This window comes from Paralichthys olivaceus, chromosome 5, assembly GCF_024713975.1.
Source record: "Paralichthys olivaceus isolate ysfri-2021 chromosome 5, ASM2471397v2, whole genome shotgun sequence".
In the NCBI taxonomy this organism is placed as follows: Eukaryota; Metazoa; Chordata; class Actinopteri; order Pleuronectiformes; family Paralichthyidae; genus Paralichthys; species Paralichthys olivaceus.
The window spans coordinates 17,131,523-17,137,747 of record NC_091097.1 but is presented as its reverse complement, the minus strand read 5'-3'; the positions used below and the strand labels follow the sequence as shown (position 1 = coordinate 17,137,747).

The window sequence follows — 6,225 nt, the reverse complement described above, 5'->3', positions numbered from 1 at the left end:
CCTCTGTGACCCTCCTCGTTACAGTGTGTGTGATTGTAGGTTTGTCCAGAGGAATGCCATGTGGGCAGCGGGTCAACACTGTCTGATCGTTTTAAAGCACAACCCCTGTCTCTTCTGCTTTGTTCGGTGAGAGACTGCCTGAACACACCTCTCAGGTAAATCAGGTTCTTCTCAGGAAACTGAGTCAGTACATTTATTTTTTTTAAATTGCCTTTGTGCATGTCATGATTTGTTAAAACCAAGAATAGCCTTATGGCCTCTTTAGGACAGTCTTTCTCCAGACCAGTAGACATCATGGGGACCAAAGCCGAGGCCTTACAAGCATTTCTGATGTCCTGGTTAAGGTTTGGGGGAAACGTGAATTGTGGTTGGGTATAAACCTATGGTATAAACTGGAACGTGGAAATGCAGCCAGGCTCGGAGGCCAGCAGCGACATGGTCACAAATGGAGAAATATAATGTCAAACTCCAGAAAAATAAAACAAAACCGATCAGACTCTACCAACTACTACGCAGTTCACTGTGGAGACGACTCCCTTATGTGATGTAATGATGACCGGGTAGGGAACGAAAAGCATTTGTTGTGCAATGCTGAATTTTTCCACCTTCGTCTTCTAAAAAACGATATAAATGCTGAATTAACTTTTTGAATGATCATTTTTAAACAAGGCTGAGTATGAATTATGTAAAAAAAAAAAAATGTACATGCAAGTTGCTCTTTAAGGGTGTTTTGGTTCAGCTGTCCACAATGAATGGGAGTCGATGACAAGTCTTAACAAGGATCGCGACACAGATTTTGAATTAGGTTAGTGTTAGACATTTAGTTGTGAAGGCAAATGTTAGGGTCAGGTTCCTATTTTGACATACTTCAAATGATAAATATAAATGCAAATATCCATTGCTCATTTTGCACAACCCTCTTTCTACTGTTTATTATATTTTCATACCGTTTTCTATTCAAATATTTATGGTTGCACCAACACACCACTGCAAATACTTGTAGGTGTAAACCTGCCTGGCAATAAAACCCTGATTCTGAAGCCGCTTGGGAATGCATTGTGCAAATGACTGTCCTCGCTTAGATAGAAGTACCTTGTTGTGTGTGCGTTACAGGTGTGTCAGTTCATGGACAGCATTCCATCACCAAGACGTTTCCACTGTTTCTGTGCAACCAGTCAGTTTTAAACGAAGGGAGGGGATAAAGTCATCACATGCTTTAGACACACATGCAAAACACGCCATCTGATCAGGTGCTATAAATAGGCATGAAAGATTCCCTTAAAAGTGTTTAGTGAGCTATGAATAGACGTCTACATGCGTAGATGTTGCAAATGTAGAGTGCGTCACTTAAAAATAGAAGCAGGGATCCAAAGTGTCAGAGTTTGCATCTCTGCCAGCACCTGAGTTGCAGTACAAGTGGACAGCCAATGTGGTGTCTGTAAACGTTTTTTTGCTGTCTATTATTAATATGCCATACCTCCAGAGCCACCACTGACAATTTCATTCCTCTTTGTTCCTTTTCCCCGTCTCTGTATAGATTCACTGGAGCTGCTATGTCGGGAGCACAGGATAAGCCAAAGGAAGCCTAAGCCAAGCTGATTTAAGTTTGTTTGTTGCTCTCTGCGTGAGACGGTGAGAAAGAGGAAAAAAGACAGGCCAACCAGCAGAGTTTAAACAAAACCTGGTCAGCCACACTTTGCTTAAAACAGACCAAATATGACATTTGCATATTGGGATGCCAAAACAAAAATGATATTTTATGTCTGCATTTCATTAAGCAGATTAAGAATTTCCAGGAAATAGGTGGTAAAGTCCTACTTCTTTGACCTTTACCAAAGTGTCCTAGTGTTTATACAAATAGTTACTCGAATGAACTAATTGACTATATCAACAAATGTGTGTAAATGACTCAACACACTAGACTTCAAAACAGCCACACTGAAAGCACAACTCCTGGAACACACTGGCACAGTCAATATTTAGCTCAGATATGATTCTCCTAAAAATAAGATTACATACATAAGACTGTTTGTGCAGTAATACTGGAGGTGACAAGAAGAGGGCGGTATGTCTCTGTGTTATTATATACATATTAACATAAGATTATCTATAATACAGCAGGAAATCAAACACAACAGGAATTCCTCCAACATTTGTGATAAATACTTTCTTTCTTTGCAGTGTCATTAAAGATAAAACTGAAGTTCAAGGTTGTTTCTGGTCTCAGTCAAAAAATGATTTTGCAAACAACATGTAAAAATAATACATGCATCAACATTCACAAAGTGTCACCTTGGCATATTACGCAACTTACTAACTCGCTTTATCCAGTGGTGAGGATTTCTAATCATATCGTCTGGATGTTATTAAGCCCATTTGAGCTTGTGCAAACGTTGACTGCTATTAGACCATATGTAGAATAGTTCAATGGGAAGTCAATGCATCTCAGGTGAGCGAGACAACGCCTGGATCTGGTCTTCCTGCAGGTCCAGTTTCAACCAGTAGATGTCAGGAGTGATTTACTTTTCACAATGCAAATGTTTGGGTAGTACTGTGGGGGGGGGGGAGACTTTGGAGGTCTACCGAGCGGAACCCCTGCAGCCATGTGTGTCCTTCAATATGTGATTAGCATCGGCGACCCTTGATTTAAAAAGTCATTAGAGCTAATTAACATTAAACACCACAGTCTCCCTGCTTTCATATAATTACCCCCATTCACAATGCTCACATCCTATTAGAGCGTCATCGGGCCCCTAGCTTCTCATCAACCCTCAGGTTGCACTGACCAGGGATTTGTATTCTGAGTCACACATGAGTATAATGAAGAGAGAGCCACAAACAGGTTTGACTGAGCAGAGAGACACTGAATAGTGTCATTTGTTTTGGACACCTGGTTTAAATACAGTTATATTACAGCTGTGAGGTTTTCCTAGCTGTTTGGCGTAAGCTTCCTGAACTAAAGCCAGTCTGAGAAAACTTCTGTCCTCTTTTTCAATATGCAGTACTCCCCACAAGTACTTTTAAATATTATAGACTGTATGTAAAGATGGACAACATGACAGCTCCCCGAAAATGACCCCAAGCATCTTGATGGACAAACACTCCACCTCCTCCGTGTTAGTAAATGGGACATAGAGCAAACAAAAAAGTAAAAGTACAAGCCAACATTCCACTTCATACCTTGTTCTTTGTATTTCTTAAAGATTTATTTGGCTCAGTTCTTCCAACACATACTTTATGTCCCTCGTCATTTACTCATAAATTAGTAGCACTGTCACAGATTATTTCACATCTGCATCTTAAACTACTCGCAAGAAACCCTTGTAGATCCATCAGAGGAGAGGACCAAGCTGCAGTTGAAGATGGCCTGTCACATTGGAGAAAAACAACAAATGCAATGCACCGATGTCCACTGTCCTCTTATCTCTATCTCTTCAGACTTTAATTAAAAGAATCCATATACAGCACCCCAGAAACCACCAGCCCATAAATACAACACTGGTGAAGCTCATAAAGTTCAATCTCTGTCAGTGATTGTTTGCCATATCTCATCCACATTATATAAGTGATGTCCTGTCACACACCAGCAGCTCAGGCCCTGACTGCAGCAAACAGCAGCCGGAAAGGCAGCAAGATGGGATTTAATTTGACGACCATTCAGTCATGTGCCAACAAAGTCACAAAAGAAAAGTTATGAATGTACAGAGACGCCCGATAAGCTGCATGAATAACTGGTGCATCTGTTTCGAAACCGGCAAAGTTGCGTAATGTGGAAACAGGAAAAGAGCCGTAGGATTCAGTCTGTGGCTCAAAGCGGCACACGTGGTTCCAGATGGAGCCAAAATCAACAGAAATACAGAAGGTGACAGAAAGCATGTAAAAGGATCAAGTCTAATACCTGCCACTCCTGCCGGCTTATTAGCTAAATCTCTTCATACATGCAAATGGTTTAATGTTGGCTGGGGGCAGGTGTGGATTCTACCTGGAGCATGAAGGTGAGCATGAAGAAAAAGTGCTGAACAGCTTAAACAGTTGACATTCACGCAGTTTTATCACAAATACCTGATGAGATTTTAAACTTTTAATTACCGACAGCCATCGCAGGCAACATGTAGATTTTTCCAGTTTACAACTCTTACATAAGCAGGAATAGAAAACAGACAAAGTTCCATCTTGAAATCTATAATTCAATAACGCTCAGGGGATCAGTCTTCTTCTTTCTCACACCACTCTGCAGTTCTCAGCCTCTCATTGTTGCTAACACACTCTCAAGCAGGAACCACATAAACCACAAAACTGACTTATGTTTTTGAAACCACTGTAACAATGGAAACATTAATAATACACAGTGTTATTCTTTCTTTGCAGCAAAGAATTAATTAAAACACTTTTTCTGCATAAGTTGATGCCAGATGTTTTATTTCCTCTTTAAATCAGCTAAAAACACAACATTTAATTATTAATTACACATGTGAAACGTTTTTTTTTTCCCACTATGGTTTCAGTGTCACTGCTGACACTTTCATCCTTGTGAAACCAGTGATGCAAAGTGAGGTCAAATGATAGTTTCCACCAAAAAACACCATAATTACAGAGAGTAATAAACATGCCTTACAATTTTGAAAGGGTGACATTATGAGTGGAGCTTATTTACACATTTAAAATGATAACATGATATTTAATGTCCAATATACATGGCGTGGGTTTTTAATTTAAAAAAATGATGTCTGCTGTTCTGTGTTGCTTCGATGTAAAATGTCACTAAAAGAACTAAAATCCCCCAAAGGAAATCCCCCCAAGTCTCAGTGAGTTTATATAACCTTTCTAAACCAGCGTTGTTCGCTCAGCTGCCATCTCACCCTGCTCCCTGCCTACTGTTCAATATGTGCATGAGTGTGGAGAACATGATTTAAATCGGAATTCTTCGTAAAACCAGTGAGAGGAGGGGAGAGACAAGCTAAAGACAGAAACAGAGAAAAGGGGGATTTTTAAAAATAACATGCGAAAAAGACAATATTACATAAGGAGAATGAAGGAGGGGTAGAGAATACGTGGAAACAGATTTTTTTCAGACTATAATACTAAGAAAAAAAAGAGCGTGAAGACAAACTGTTGAGAAACTGGGCCTCAGACCAAACAGAAAGAGGCAGCACTGTCACTGACTTTGAAGCGAAGTTGAAAGTTTGCGCCCACCTGCTCTTCCGCTGCTGCCCACTTGCTTCCATCGACACACACACAACACACACACCACAGTTCATCGAATTCATATCCTCTGCATCAGTGCGCCTGACAGGAAGAAATGTTAGTGTCACTCAGGCAGAAAAGCACAAGCGTGCATATGGGATGTGCCTGTGAGTGGTGGGTAACACATAACGCATCACAGCTGTAGGCTACAGAATTTTGTTTACATCCACACTGAGATGAGGGAGAAGATTCGTGAATATTTTCAGTCAGTGTATCACTGAGTATATGTGCTACTGGGGAGTGTCGCACAGAAACACAACATTGGCACAAATTCAAGCACTGAGATGAAATTAAGCTCCCAAATGGATGCTCATCTGTACAGGTTGTATTGATTTCTCAATCCTAGCTCATGTTTAAATTACACAGGAAATCTTCCCACGCAAAAGACAGGGGGAAAAAAGTTAAAAAACAAGTTTGTGCTTTGGCCCTTGAGCTGAAAGGAAGTTCTACTTCCTCTCCTCCTCTTCCTCTTCTATTGTCCCATCCAGCCCTCCTCTCCTCTTCCTGCAATCCCTCGTCTCAGGGCTGAGTCAAGCGAGCAGCTGACCGGGGATTTCCTGGACAGGTCATGCTATGGAAAACACAGTCCCTCCATGGTGTTGTGCTGTTCTGCTTTGCCTTAATCTGCTTCATTTTCTAATACTGCATCCCCTCACCTTTTCTCTGGCCTCTCACTCATTCACATTCATGCCACACAAGCTGATATTTTTCCTGAGGCGTGGTTGATAATGTGGTAATTACTTTAACCCAAATGGTCAAAATCATTTCTTAGTATGAGCAGAAGTTTCCAGACTCTTATGTTAATGCATTCAATACACAGTAGAAGCTGTTTTCACACTGACGTCCTCACATGTCTCCGAACTCTTCGTGCTAGCCCTGTAGGAAAATATTGTGAAAAAGTTGGAGTGAGCAGATGTAGAGATACAACAGGAGAATGTCAGGGAAATTCCCAGCAAGTGAGCAGCCGTGTTGATGATGTTT

General features: G+C 40.8%; 1 long non-coding RNA gene across 1 annotated transcript; it reads left to right on the top strand.

Annotated features, from left to right (window-relative positions):
• The first annotated feature begins 13 nt into the window (after nucleotides 1–13).
• LOC138407827 (uncharacterized) lies at nucleotides 14–2,213 on the top strand. The gene is made up of 2 exons (XR_011241143.1): nucleotides 14–155; nucleotides 1,538–2,213. It is a non-coding gene; the product is annotated as an uncharacterized lncRNA (long non-coding RNA).
• Nucleotides 2,214–6,225: the final 4,012 nt, after the last annotated feature.